This window comes from Crassostrea angulata, chromosome 1, assembly GCF_025612915.1.
Source record: "Crassostrea angulata isolate pt1a10 chromosome 1, ASM2561291v2, whole genome shotgun sequence".
In the NCBI taxonomy this organism is placed as follows: domain Eukaryota; kingdom Metazoa; phylum Mollusca; class Bivalvia; order Ostreida; family Ostreidae; genus Magallana; species Magallana angulata.
Genome location: NC_069111.1, coordinates 43,423,424 through 43,437,611, shown reverse-complemented (window position 1 = coordinate 43,437,611; position 14,188 = coordinate 43,423,424). Strand labels below are relative to the sequence as shown.

Here is a 14,188-nt window from a genome sequence, read left to right as displayed (position 1 = left end):
ATAGCGAATCAATCGCATTACAAAAAACAATGAAACGATATTTTGTCCATGTATGAATTACCGATTATTAATGATTATCAAATATTATATGCTTAATTAATTACCTTATACAATACACATAATTATGTATCTCAATTTTGAAGAAGCGAAATAACGGTATATTAGGGTAGATAATTGTCAGCCCAAGCTCAGCAATCATGGCACCTGGCACAGCATTTGAGACAGATAATAACTTGTTTATTCAGGCGACTCGTGTCGCCTTATGAAATGAAACGAGTTTCTCAATTAGCAATGCCACTGTGCGCTATATAGTGGGGTGCGCGAAGAGCAAGGACATCACAAATCCTACACTGCAAATCGAAAACACTTACTGCATCTTCTAGTGCTATATCCTATATCAAGATGAAAGCTATCCAAAGTACCAGTCCCAGAAGAAAGACTATGGACAAGCGTTTTTCGTTGATGGACAGCGAACGTCGCTTTAAAAGAGCGTGTGAGCAGATTGTCCAACTCAACTACAAGATGTCTGACCTCCAGTCCCGATACAGTAGAGCCAAGGCAGAGAATCATCGTTCCTTCAGATACAGCCTTAGACTGAGACTGGCAGTTGTTGAGGGACTCAGAAACATGTACTACGACTACGCTCACAACAAAGCACAGACAGTAGCAGACCTAAGGCGTGAAATGTTTGGAGAAGATGTACAGATCATCTCCGACGACATGTCAGACTCCGGATCAGATGAGGAGTACTGAGCGGTTACTACAGATATAACTGCAAACGGCTCTTTTTAGAGCCATGAAATTTTTTCGAAAAGATGTCTCTATACAATACAATAGAAATACAGTGTACATATCAATGAAATCAAAATAGATAAATTATCAATGGAAAAAATGAACATATACACCAAAAACAAATTACAACAGCAACAACACATTACACTTGCATATCCCACAATTGAATTTTACTTTTGTAATACAGATAAATATTATTTATCCCCCCCCCCCCGCCCTCTTTTCGTGTAATAGAAAGTGCCCCGATGATATATCAATCCCTCTCATCATCTACAAACACAAGTGTATTCTGTCATATCATCAAATAAAAAAAAACCACAAGGCGTCTTACAAGACCCCCCCCCCCTTTTTCACATTCGCAACAGTAGCAAGTGCGCGTTCACCCCCCCCCCCTTTACAAAACAAAGTAAACATTTCTATGGAGTGAGTCAGTGAGTAACATATAGCTTTTATTACACTAAAATATAAATATCTGAAACATGAAATTAAAATAATTGAAATGTCTTTCACAACTGTATCTTTATGTACGCAATATAAACCCTATCTAATGTCTACGGCCATATCACGTTGAAAGCACCGGTTCTCGTCCGATCACCGAAGTTAAGCAACGTAGAGCTTGGTTAGTACTTGGATGGGTGACCGCCTGGGAATACCAGGTGTCGTAGACTTTTTCTTATTTCAAATAAAATTTCATCAATTTTTTTTTTATCAAAAATAATTCTCATAATTCGCCCTGCGAATAAATTTTCCAATGATCTCCAAGTCATCATGGTCTAAGGGAGACAAGTCCGTGAAAAACGTGCGGTGAAATTTACATGCATGCGGCAGACAAGAAATAAGCAAGTAAAATAAAACATAGCGAATCAATCGCATTACAAAAAACAATGAAACGATATTTTGTCCATGTATGAATTACCGATTATTAATGATTATCAAATATTATATGCTTAATTAATTACCTTATACAATACACATAATTATGTATCTCAATTTTGAAGAAGCGAAATAACGGTATATTAGGGTAGATAATTGTCAGCCCAAGCTCAGCAATCATGGCACCTGGCACAGCATTTGAGACAGATAATAACTTGTTTATTCAGGCGACTCGTGTCGCCTTATGAAATGAAACGAGTTTCTCAATTAGCAATGCCACTGTGCGCTATATAGTGGGGTGCGCGAAGAGCAAGGACATCACAAATCCTACACTGCAAATCGAAAACACTTACTGCATCTTCTAGTGCTATATCCTATATCAAGATGAAAGCTATCCAAAGTACCAGTCCCAGAAGAAAGACTATGGACAAGCGTTTTTCGTTGATGGACAGCGAACGTCGCTTTAAAAGAGCGTGTGAGCAGATTGTCCAACTCAACTACAAGATGTCTGACCTCCAGTCCCGATACAGTAGAGCCAAGGCAGAGAATCATCGTTCCTTCAGATACAGCCTTAGACTGAGACTGGCAGTTGTTGAGGGACTCAGAAACATGTACTACGACTACGCTCACAACAAAGCACAGACAGTAGCAGACCTAAGGCGTGAAATGTTTGGAGAAGATGTACAGATCATCTCCGACGACATGTCAGACTCCGGATCAGATGAGGAGTACTGAGCGGTTACTACAGATATAACTGCAAACGGCTCTTTTTAGAGCCATGAAATTTTTTCGAAAAGATGTCTCTATACAATACAATAGAAATACAGTGTACATATCAATGAAATCAAAATAGATAAATTATCAATGGAAAAAATGAACATATACACCAAAAACAAATTACAACAGCAACAACACATTACACTTGCATATCCCACAATTGAATTTTACTTTTGTAATACAGATAAATATTATTTATCCCCCCCCCCCCGCCCTCTTTTCGTGTAATAGAAAGTGCCCCGATGATATATCAATCCCTCTCATCATCTACAAACACAAGTGTATTCTGTCATATCATCAAATAAAAAAAAACCACAAGGCGTCTTACAAGACCCCCCCCCCCCTTTTTCACATTCGCAACAGTAGCAAGTGCGCGTTCACCCCCCCCCCCCCTTTACAAAACAAAGTAAACATTTCTATGGAGTGAGTCAGTGAGTAACATATAGCTTTTATTACACTAAAATATAAATATCTGAAACATGAAATTAAAATAATTGAAATGTCTTTCACAACTGTATCTTTATGTACGCAATATAAACCCTATCTAATGTCTACGGCCATATCACGTTGAAAGCACCGGTTCTCGTCCGATCACCGAAGTTAAGCAACGTAGAGCTTGGTTAGTACTTGGATGGGTGACCGCCTGGGAATACCAGGTGTCGTAGACTTTTTCTTATTTCAAATAAAATTTCATCAATTTTTTTTTTATCAAAAATAATTCTCATAATTCGCCCTGCGAATAAATTTTCCAATGATCTCCAAGTCATCATGGTCTAAGGGAGACAAGTCCGTGAAAAACGTGCGGTGAAATTTACATGCATGCGGCAGACAAGAAATAAGCAAGTAAAATAAAACATAGCGAATCAATCGCATTACAAAAAACAATGAAACGATATTTTGTCCATGTATGAATTACCGATTATTAATGATTATCAAATATTATATGCTTAATTAATTACCTTATACAATACACATAATTATGTATCTCAATTTTGAAGAAGCGAAATAACGGTATATTAGGGTAGATAATTGTCAGCCCAAGCTCAGCAATCATGGCACCTGGCACAGCATTTGAGACAGATAATAACTTGTTTATTCAGGCGACTCGTGTCGCCTTATGAAATGAAACGAGTTTCTCAATTAGCAATGCCACTGTGCGCTATATAGTGGGGTGCGCGAAGAGCAAGGACATCACAAATCCTACACTGCAAATCGAAAACACTTACTGCATCTTCTAGTGCTATATCCTATATCAAGATGAAAGCTATCCAAAGTACCAGTCCCAGAAGAAAGACTATGGACAAGCGTTTTTCGTTGATGGACAGCGAACGTCGCTTTAAAAGAGCGTGTGAGCAGATTGTCCAACTCAACTACAAGATGTCTGACCTCCAGTCCCGATACAGTAGAGCCAAGGCAGAGAATCATCGTTCCTTCAGATACAGCCTTAGACTGAGACTGGCAGTTGTTGAGGGACTCAGAAACATGTACTACGACTACGCTCACAACAAAGCACAGACAGTAGCAGACCTAAGGCGTGAAATGTTTGGAGAAGATGTACAGATCATCTCCGACGACATGTCAGACTCCGGATCAGATGAGGAGTACTGAGCGGTTACTACAGATATAACTGCAAACGGCTCTTTTTAGAGCCATGAAATTTTTTCGAAAAGATGTCTCTATACAATACAATAGAAATACAGTGTACATATCAATGAAATCAAAATAGATAAATTATCAATGGAAAAAATGAACATATACACCAAAAACAAATTACAACAGCAACAACACATTACACTTGCATATCCCACAATTGAATTTTACTTTTGTAATACAGATAAATATTATTTATCCCCCCCCCCCCCCGCCCTCTTTTCGTGTAATAGAAAGTGCCCCGATGATATATCAATCCCTCTCATCCATCTACAAACACAAGTGTATTCTGTCATATCATCAAATAAAAAAAAACCACAAGGCGTCTTACAAGACCCCCCCCCCTTTTTCACATTCGCAACAGTAGCAAGTGCGCGTTCACCCCCCCCCCCCCTTTACAAAACAAAGTAAACATTTCTATGGAGTGAGTCAGTGAGTAACATATAGCTTTTATTACACTAAAATATAAATATCTGAAACATGAAATTAAAATAATTGAAATGTCTTTCACAACTGTATCTTTATGTACGCAATATAAACCCTATCTAATGTCTACGGCCATATCACGTTGAAAGCACCGGTTCTCGTCCGATCACCGAAGTTAAGCAACGTAGAGCTTGGTTAGTACTTGGATGGGTGACCGCCTGGGAATACCAGGTGTCGTAGACTTTTTCTTATTTCAAATAAAATTTCATCAATTTTTTTTTTATCAAAAATAATTCTCATAATTCGCCCTGCGAATAAATTTTCCAATGATCTCCAAGTCATCATGGTCTAAGGGAGACAAGTCCGTGAAAAACGTGCGGTGAAATTTACATGCATGCGGCAGACAAGAAATAAGCAAGTAAAATAAAACATAGCGAATCAATCGCATTACAAAAAACAATGAAACGATATTTTGTCCATGTATGAATTACCGATTATTAATGATTATCAAATATTATATGCTTAATTAATTACCTTATACAATACACATAATTATGTATCTCAATTTTGAAGAAGCGAAATAACGGTATATTAGGGTAGATAATTGTCAGCCCAAGCTCAGCAATCATGGCACCTGGCACAGCATTTGAGACAGATAATAACTTGTTTATTCAGGCGACTCGTGTCGCCTTATGAAATGAAACGAGTTTCTCAATTAGCAATGCCACTGTGCGCTATATAGTGGGGTGCGCGAAGAGCAAGGACATCACAAATCCTACACTGCAAATCGAAAACACTTACTGCATCTTCTAGTGCTATATCCTATATCAAGATGAAAGCTATCCAAAGTACCAGTCCCAGAAGAAAGACTATGGACAAGCGTTTTTCGTTGATGGACAGCGAACGTCGCTTTAAAAGAGCGTGTGAGCAGATTGTCCAACTCAACTACAAGATGTCTGACCTCCAGTCCCGATACAGTAGAGCCAAGGCAGAGAATCATCGTTCCTTCAGATACAGCCTTAGACTGAGACTGGCAGTTGTTGAGGGACTCAGAAACATGTACTACGACTACGCTCACAACAAAGCACAGACAGTAGCAGACCTAAGGCGTGAAATGTTTGGAGAAGATGTACAGATCATCTCCGACGACATGTCAGACTCCGGATCAGATGAGGAGTACTGAGCGGTTACTACAGATATAACTGCAAACGGCTCTTTTTAGAGCCATGAAATTTTTTCGAAAAGATGTCTCTATACAATACAATAGAAATACAGTGTACATATCAATGAAATCAAAATAGATAAATTATCAATGGAAAAAATGAACATATACACCAAAAACAAATTACAACAGCAACAACACATTACACTTGCATATCCCACAATTGAATTTTACTTTTGTAATACAGATAAATATTATTTATCCCCCCCCCCCGCCCTCTTTTCGTGTAATAGAAAGTGCCCCGATGATATATCAATCCCTCTCATCATCTACAAACACAAGTGTATTCTGTCATATCATCAAATAAAAAAAAACCACAAGGCGTCTTACAAGACCCCCCCCCCCCCCTTTTTCACATTCGCAACAGTAGCAAGTGCGCGTTCACCCCCCCCCCCCCTTTACAAAACAAAGTAAACATTTCTATGGAGTGAGTCAGTGAGTAACATATAGCTTTTATTACACTAAAATATAAATATCTGAAACATGAAATTAAAATAATTGAAATGTCTTTCACAACTGTATCTTTATGTACGCAATATAAACCCTATCTAATGTCTACGGCCATATCACGTTGAAAGCACCGGTTCTCGTCCGATCACCGAAGTTAAGCAACGTAGAGCTTGGTTAGTACTTGGATGGGTGACCGCCTGGGAATACCAGGTGTCGTAGACTTTTTCTTATTTCAAATAAAATTTCATCAATTTTTTTTTTATCAAAAATAATTCTCATAATTCGCCCTGCGAATAAATTTTCCAATGATCTCCAAGTCATCATGGTCTAAGGGAGACAAGTCCGTGAAAAACGTGCGGTGAAATTTACATGCATGCGGCAGACAAGAAATAAGCAAGTAAAATAAAACATAGCGAATCAATCGCATTACAAAAAACAATGAAACGATATTTTGTCCATGTATGAATTACCGATTATTAATGATTATCAAATATTATATGCTTAATTAATTACCTTATACAATACACATAATTATGTATCTCAATTTTGAAGAAGCGAAATAACGGTATATTAGGGTAGATAATTGTCAGCCCAAGCTCAGCAATCATGGCACCTGGCACAGCATTTGAGACAGATAATAACTTGTTTATTCAGGCGACTCGTGTCGCCTTATGAAATGAAACGAGTTTCTCAATTAGCAATGCCACTGTGCGCTATATAGTGGGGTGCGCGAAGAGCAAGGACATCACAAATCCTACACTGCAAATCGAAAACACTTACTGCATCTTCTAGTGCTATATCCTATATCAAGATGAAAGCTATCCAAAGTACCAGTCCCAGAAGAAAGACTATGGACAAGCGTTTTTCGTTGATGGACAGCGAACGTCGCTTTAAAAGAGCGTGTGAGCAGATTGTCCAACTCAACTACAAGATGTCTGACCTCCAGTCCCGATACAGTAGAGCCAAGGCAGAGAATCATCGTTCCTTCAGATACAGCCTTAGACTGAGACTGGCAGTTGTTGAGGGACTCAGAAACATGTACTACGACTACGCTCACAACAAAGCACAGACAGTAGCAGACCTAAGGCGTGAAATGTTTGGAGAAGATGTACAGATCATCTCCGACGACATGTCAGACTCCGGATCAGATGAGGAGTACTGAGCGGTTACTACAGATATAACTGCAAACGGCTCTTTTTAGAGCCATGAAATTTTTTCGAAAAGATGTCTCTATACAATACAATAGAAATACAGTGTACATATCAATGAAATCAAAATAGATAAATTATCAATGGAAAAAATGAACATATACACCAAAAACAAATTACAACAGCAACAACACATTACACTTGCATATCCCACAATTGAATTTTACTTTTGTAATACAGATAAATATTATTTATCCCCCCCCCCCCGCCCTCTTTTCGTGTAATAGAAAGTGCCCCGATGATATATCAATCCCTCTCATCATCTACAAACACAAGTGTATTCTGTCATATCATCAAATAAAAAAAAACCACAAGGCGTCTTACAAGACCCCCCCCCCCTTTTTCACATTCGCAACAGTAGCAAGTGCGCGTTCACCCCCCCCCCCCCCCCTTTACAAAACAAAGTAAACATTTCTATGGAGTGAGTCAGTGAGTAACATATAGCTTTTATTACACTAAAATATAAATATCTGAAACATGAAATTAAAATAATTGAAATGTCTTTCACAACTGTATCTTTATGTACGCAATATAAACCCTATCTAATGTCTACGGCCATATCACGTTGAAAGCACCGGTTCTCGTCCGATCACCGAAGTTAAGCAACGTAGAGCTTGGTTAGTACTTGGATGGGTGACCGCCTGGGAATACCAGGTGTCGTAGACTTTTTCTTATTTCAAATAAAATTTCATCAATTTTTTTTTTATCAAAAATAATTCTCATAATTCGCCCTGCGAATAAATTTTCCAATGATCTCCAAGTCATCATGGTCTAAGGGAGACAAGTCCGTGAAAAACGTGCGGTGAAATTTACATGCATGCGGCAGACAAGAAATAAGCAAGTAAAATAAAACATAGCGAATCAATCGCATTACAAAAAACAATGAAACGATATTTTGTCCATGTATGAATTACCGATTATTAATGATTATCAAATATTATATGCTTAATTAATTACCTTATACAATACACATAATTATGTATCTCAATTTTGAAGAAGCGAAATAACGGTATATTAGGGTAGATAATTGTCAGCCCAAGCTCAGCAATCATGGCACCTGGCACAGCATTTGAGACAGATAATAACTTGTTTATTCAGGCGACTCGTGTCGCCTTATGAAATGAAACGAGTTTCTCAATTAGCAATGCCACTGTGCGCTATATAGTGGGGTGCGCGAAGAGCAAGGACATCACAAATCCTACACTGCAAATCGAAAACACTTACTGCATCTTCTAGTGCTATATCCTATATCAAGATGAAAGCTATCCAAAGTACCAGTCCCAGAAGAAAGACTATGGACAAGCGTTTTTCGTTGATGGACAGCGAACGTCGCTTTAAAAGAGCGTGTGAGCAGATTGTCCAACTCAACTACAAGATGTCTGACCTCCAGTCCCGATACAGTAGAGCCAAGGCAGAGAATCATCGTTCCTTCAGATACAGCCTTAGACTGAGACTGGCAGTTGTTGAGGGACTCAGAAACATGTACTACGACTACGCTCACAACAAAGCACAGACAGTAGCAGACCTAAGGCGTGAAATGTTTGGAGAAGATGTACAGATCATCTCCGACGACATGTCAGACTCCGGATCAGATGAGGAGTACTGAGCGGTTACTACAGATATAACTGCAAACGGCTCTTTTTAGAGCCATGAAATTTTTTCGAAAAGATGTCTCTATACAATACAATAGAAATACAGTGTACATATCAATGAAATCAAAATAGATAAATTATCAATGGAAAAAATGAACATATACACCAAAAACAAATTACAACAGCAACAACACATTACACTTGCATATCCCACAATTGAATTTTACTTTTGTAATACAGATAAATATTATTTATCCCCCCCCCCGCCCTCTTTTCGTGTAATAGAAAGTGCCCCGATGATATATCAATCCCTCTCATCATCTACAAACACAAGTGTATTCTGTCATATCATCAAATAAAAAAAAACCACAAGGCGTCTTACAAGACCCCCCCCCCCCTTTTTCACATTCGCAACAGTAGCAAGTGCGCGTTCACCCCCCCCCCCCCCCTTTACAAAACAAAGTAAACATTTCTATGGAGTGAGTCAGTGAGTAACATATAGCTTTTATTACACTAAAATATAAATATCTGAAACATGAAATTAAAATAATTGAAATGTCTTTCACAACTGTATCTTTATGTACGCAATATAAACCCTATCTAATGTCTACGGCCATATCACGTTGAAAGCACCGGTTCTCGTCCGATCACCGAAGTTAAGCAACGTAGAGCTTGGTTAGTACTTGGATGGGTGACCGCCTGGGAATACCAGGTGTCGTAGACTTTTTCTTATTTCAAATAAAATTTCATCAATTTTTTTTTTATCAAAAATAATTCTCATAATTCGCCCTGCGAATAAATTTTCCAATGATCTCCAAGTCATCATGGTCTAAGGGAGACAAGTCCGTGAAAAACGTGCGGTGAAATTTACATGCATGCGGCAGACAAGAAATAAGCAAGTAAAATAAAACATAGCGAATCAATCGCATTACAAAAAACAATGAAACGATATTTTGTCCATGTATGAATTACCGATTATTAATGATTATCAAATATTATATGCTTAATTAATTACCTTATACAATACACATAATTATGTATCTCAATTTTGAAGAAGCGAAATAACGGTATATTAGGGTAGATAATTGTCAGCCCAAGCTCAGCAATCATGGCACCTGGCACAGCATTTGAGACAGATAATAACTTGTTTATTCAGGCGACTCGTGTCGCCTTATGAAATGAAACGAGTTTCTCAATTAGCAATGCCACTGTGCGCTATATAGTGGGGTGCGCGAAGAGCAAGGACATCACAAATCCTACACTGCAAATCGAAAACACTTACTGCATCTTCTAGTGCTATATCCTATATCAAGATGAAAGCTATCCAAAGTACCAGTCCCAGAAGAAAGACTATGGACAAGCGTTTTTCGTTGATGGACAGCGAACGTCGCTTTAAAAGAGCGTGTGAGCAGATTGTCCAACTCAACTACAAGATGTCTGACCTCCAGTCCCGATACAGTAGAGCCAAGGCAGAGAATCATCGTTCCTTCAGATACAGCCTTAGACTGAGACTGGCAGTTGTTGAGGGACTCAGAAACATGTACTACGACTACGCTCACAACAAAGCACAGACAGTAGCAGACCTAAGGCGTGAAATGTTTGGAGAAGATGTACAGATCATCTCCGACGACATGTCAGACTCCGGATCAGATGAGGAGTACTGAGCGGTTACTACAGATATAACTGCAAACGGCTCTTTTTAGAGCCATGAAATTTTTTCGAAAAGATGTCTCTATACAATACAATAGAAATACAGTGTACATATCAATGAAATCAAAATAGATAAATTATCAATGGAAAAAATGAACATATACACCAAAAACAAATTACAACAGCAACAACACATTACACTTGCATATCCCACAATTGAATTTTACTTTTGTAATACAGATAAATATTATTTATCCCCCCCCCCCGCCCTCTTTTCGTGTAATAGAAAGTGCCCCGATGATATATCAATCCCTCTCATCATCTACAAACACAAGTGTATTCTGTCATATCATCAAATAAAAAAAAACCACAAGGCGTCTTACAAGACCCCCCCCCCCCCTTTTTCACATTCGCAACAGTAGCAAGTGCGCGTTCACCCCCCCCCCCCCCCCCCTTTACAAAACAAAGTAAACATTTCTATGGAGTGAGTCAGTGAGTAACATATAGCTTTTATTACACTAAAATATAAATATCTGAAACATGAAATTAAAATAATTGAAATGTCTTTCACAACTGTATCTTTATGTACGCAATATAAACCCTATCTAATGTCTACGGCCATATCACGTTGAAAGCACCGGTTCTCGTCCGATCACCGAAGTTAAGCAACGTAGAGCTTGGTTAGTACTTGGATGGGTGACCGCCTGGGAATACCAGGTGTCGTAGACTTTTTCTTATTTCAAATAAAATTTCATCAATTTTTTTTTTATCAAAAATAATTCTCATAATTCGCCCTGCGAATAAATTTTCCAATGATCTCCAAGTCATCATGGTCTAAGGGAGACAAGTCCGTGAAAAACGTGCGGTGAAATTTACATGCATGCGGCAGACAAGAAATAAGCAAGTAAAATAAAACATAGCGAATCAATCGCATTACAAAAAACAATGAAACGATATTTTGTCCATGTATGAATTACCGATTATTAATGATTATCAAATATTATATGCTTAATTAATTACCTTATACAATACACATAATTATGTATCTCAATTTTGAAGAAGCGAAATAACGGTATATTAGGGTAGATAATTGTCAGCCCAAGCTCAGCAATCATGGCACCTGGCACAGCATTTGAGACAGATAATAACTTGTTTATTCAGGCGACTCGTGTCGCCTTATGAAATGAAACGAGTTTCTCAATTAGCAATGCCACTGTGCGCTATATAGTGGGGTGCGCGAAGAGCAAGGACATCACAAATCCTACACTGCAAATCGAAAACACTTACTGCATCTTCTAGTGCTATATCCTATATCAAGATGAAAGCTATCCAAAGTACCAGTCCCAGAAGAAAGACTATGGACAAGCGTTTTTCGTTGATGGACAGCGAACGTCGCTTTAAAAGAGCGTGTGAGCAGATTGTCCAACTCAACTACAAGATGTCTGACCTCCAGTCCCGATACAGTAGAGCCAAGGCAGAGAATCATCGTTCCTTCAGATACAGCCTTAGACTGAGACTGGCAGTTGTTGAGGGACTCAGAAACATGTACTACGACTACGCTCACAACAAAGCACAGACAGTAGCAGACCTAAGGCGTGAAATGTTTGGAGAAGATGTACAGATCATCTCCGACGACATGTCAGACTCCGGATCAGATGAGGAGTACTGAGCGGTTACTACAGATATAACTGCAAACGGCTCTTTTTAGAGCCATGAAATTTTTTCGAAAAGATGTCTCTATACAATACAATAGAAATACAGTGTACATATCAATGAAATCAAAATAGATAAATTATCAATGGAAAAAATGAACATATACACCAAAAACAAATTACAACAGCAACAACACATTACACTTGCATATCCCACAATTGAATTTTACTTTTGTAATACAGATAAATATTATTTATCCCCCCCCCCCCCGCCCTCTTTTCGTGTAATAGAAAGTGCCCCGATGATATATCAATCCCTCTCATCATCTACAAACACAAGTGTATTCTGTCATATCATCAAATAAAAAAAAACCACAAGGCGTCTTACAAGACCCCCCCCCCCCTTTTTCACATTCGCAACAGTAGCAAGTGCGCGTTCACCCCCCCCCCCCATTACAAAACAAAGTAAACATTTCTATGGAGTGAGTCAGTGAGTAACATATAGCTTTTATTACACTAAAATATAAATATCTGAAACATGAAATTAAAATAATTGAAATGTCTTTCACAACTGTATCTTTATGTACGCAATATAAACCCTATCTAATGTCTACGGCCATATCACGTTGAAAGCACCGGTTCTCGTCCGATCACCGAAGTTAAGCAACGTAGAGCTTGGTTAGTACTTGGATGGGTGACCGCCTGGGAATACCAGGTGTCGTAGACTTTTTCTTATTTCAAATAAAATTTCATCAATTTTTTTTTTATCAAAAATAATTCTCATAATTCGCCCTGCGAATAAATTTTCCAATGATCTCCAAGTCATCATGGTCTAAGGGAGACAAGTCCGTGAAAAACGTGCGGTGAAATTTACATGAATGCGGCAGACAAGAAATAAGCAAGTAAAATAAAACATAGCGAATCAATCGCATTACAAAAAACAATGAAACGATATTTTGTCCATGTATGAATTACCGATTATTAATGATTATCAAATATTATATGCTTAATTAATTACCTTATACAATACACATAATTATGTATCTCAATTTTGAAGAAGCGAAATAACGGTATATTAGGGTAGATAATTGTCAGCCCAAGCTCAGCAATCATGGCACCTGGCACAGCATTTGAGACAGATAATAACTTGTTTATTCAGGCGACTCGTGTCGCCTTATGAAATGAAACGAGTTTCTCAATTAGCAATGCCACTGTGCGCTATATAGTGGGGTGCGCGAAGAGCAAGGACATCACAAATCCTACACTGCAAATCGAAAACACTTACTGCATCTTCTAGTGCTATATCCTATATCAAGATGAAAGCTATCCAAAGTACCAGTCCCAGAAGAAAGACTATGGACAAGCGTTTTTCGTTGATGGACAGCGAACGTCGCTTTAAAAGAGCGTGTGAGCAGATTGTCCAACTCAACTACAAGATGTCTGACCTCCAGTCCCGATACAGTAGAGCCAAGGCAGAGAATCATCGTTCCTTCAGATACAGCCTTAGACTGAGACTGGCAGTTGTTGAGGGACTCAGAAACATGTACTACGACTACGCTCACAACAAAGCACAGACAGTAGCAGACCTAAGGCGTGAAATGTTTGGAGAAGATGTACAGATCATCTCCGACGACATGTCAGACTCCGGATCAGATGAGGAGTACTGAGCGGTTACTACAGATATAACTGCAAACGGCTCTTTTTAGAGCCATGAAATTTTTTCGAAAAGATGTCTCTATACAATACAATAGAAATACAGTGTACATATCAATGAAATCAAAATAGATAAATTATCAATGGAAAAAATGAACATATACACCAAAAACAAATTACAACAGCAACAACACATTACACTTGCATATCCCACAATTGAATTTTACTTTTGTAATACAGATA

General features: G+C 38.3%; 8 non-coding genes across 8 annotated transcripts; all 8 read left to right on the top strand.

Annotated features, from left to right (window-relative positions):
* The first annotated feature begins 1,341 nt into the window (after positions 1–1,341).
* Positions 1,342–1,460, top strand: LOC128170214 (5S ribosomal RNA). Its single transcript, XR_008241724.1, has one exon. It is a non-coding gene; the product is annotated as a 5S ribosomal RNA (ribosomal RNA).
* A 1,531-nt stretch (positions 1,461–2,991) lies between these two features.
* Positions 2,992–3,110, top strand: LOC128170213 (5S ribosomal RNA). Its single transcript, XR_008241723.1, has one exon. It is a non-coding gene; the product is annotated as a 5S ribosomal RNA (ribosomal RNA).
* A 1,532-nt stretch (positions 3,111–4,642) lies between these two features.
* On the top strand, positions 4,643–4,761 carry LOC128170211 (5S ribosomal RNA). The gene has a single exon (XR_008241721.1). It is a non-coding gene; the product is annotated as a 5S ribosomal RNA (ribosomal RNA).
* Positions 4,762–6,293: 1,532 nt separating this feature from the next.
* Positions 6,294–6,412, top strand: LOC128170210 (5S ribosomal RNA). The gene has a single exon (XR_008241720.1). It is a non-coding gene; the product is annotated as a 5S ribosomal RNA (ribosomal RNA).
* Positions 6,413–7,945: 1,533 nt separating this feature from the next.
* On the top strand, positions 7,946–8,064 carry LOC128170209 (5S ribosomal RNA). The gene has a single exon (XR_008241719.1). It is a non-coding gene; the product is annotated as a 5S ribosomal RNA (ribosomal RNA).
* A 1,531-nt stretch (positions 8,065–9,595) lies between these two features.
* On the top strand, positions 9,596–9,714 carry LOC128170208 (5S ribosomal RNA). Its single transcript, XR_008241718.1, has one exon. It is a non-coding gene; the product is annotated as a 5S ribosomal RNA (ribosomal RNA).
* A 1,536-nt stretch (positions 9,715–11,250) lies between these two features.
* Positions 11,251–11,369, top strand: LOC128170207 (5S ribosomal RNA). Its single transcript, XR_008241717.1, has one exon. It is a non-coding gene; the product is annotated as a 5S ribosomal RNA (ribosomal RNA).
* Positions 11,370–12,900: 1,531 nt separating this feature from the next.
* LOC128170206 (5S ribosomal RNA) lies at positions 12,901–13,019 on the top strand. Its single transcript, XR_008241716.1, has one exon. It is a non-coding gene; the product is annotated as a 5S ribosomal RNA (ribosomal RNA).
* The last annotated feature ends 1,169 nt before the right edge of the window (positions 13,020–14,188 follow it).